Genomic DNA, 1,056 nt, shown 5'->3' with positions numbered 1-1,056 from the left:
TTATATATATTATATATGTATATATACATACAAACATGCATGTATTTATGGATATACATATGTAGTTACATACATACATACATACATATATACATACATACACACACATATATATATGTATATATTCATTATATATATTATATATGTATATATACATACAAACATGCATGTATTTATGGATATACATATGTAGTTACATACATACATACGTGCATACATGCATACATACATACGTACATACATATATTTCTATATATGTATCTATCTATCTATCTATCTATCTATCTATGTTTACACACACGCATTATACATTATTTATATACATAATAAGCACATAATGCATACGCGCGTATGCGTGTGTACATGCGTATAATGTATATAATATAACGTGTACATATAGATGACATAAGAATTACACACATACTCGCAAACACATTCACATGTTATCACATTAATATAAATACAAACTATTAGAAAATGACTTGAGACAACGGTTTTCGTTGATACGTATATTAGATAAGTGAAAGCCACAAACACACTCACACACGCACACGCACACACATATATATATACAATTACACGCTTGTATAATGTATGTATATATGTATGTTTCTACAAACACACAACAAACGGAAACCGTCAAAACACAACATACGGAAAAAAAGGACGATATCACGACAACGGCAAACAGGACAAGACAAGATACGCGCATCATTCTTAGCCATATATATTAAAGTTAGATAAACCTTGTTTATGATATATACTGCTCTATAACGAGTATGCATTTTTAAGGGGGGGGGGATTTATGCTTACGGACGATATATATATATATTAAACGATTCATTAAACGACCTCACCATCCGTGACGCACACACAGATACATCAGTGCCTCCCGTTTATAATATACAATTGCATTTTCATTTCTGTCAACCGGCATAAAATAGGTTCCATTTTAAAAACAGCGACTAGCAGCCAGGTAAACATCATGCTTGACACCTGTAATTGGCGTGGTTAGTATGTACCTTTATTCATATTCATATATCTATGTATATACAT

General features: G+C 30.9%; 1 protein-coding gene across 3 annotated transcripts in view; it reads right to left on the bottom strand.

Annotated features, from left to right (window-relative positions):
• The window catches only part of LOC106879078 (E3 ubiquitin-protein ligase PDZRN3-B), a 768,027-nt gene that overhangs the window by 730,795 nt on the left and 36,176 nt on the right, over window positions 1-1,056 (bottom strand). The gene's annotated exons all lie outside the window — the stretch shown is intronic.

Source organism: Octopus bimaculoides, chromosome 5 (assembly GCF_001194135.2).
Source record: "Octopus bimaculoides isolate UCB-OBI-ISO-001 chromosome 5, ASM119413v2, whole genome shotgun sequence".
Lineage (NCBI taxonomy): Eukaryota > Metazoa > Mollusca > Cephalopoda > Octopoda > Octopodidae > Octopus > Octopus bimaculoides.
Note: the sequence above shows the minus strand (reverse complement) of the source record. Positions and strands in the feature narration are given on the sequence as shown.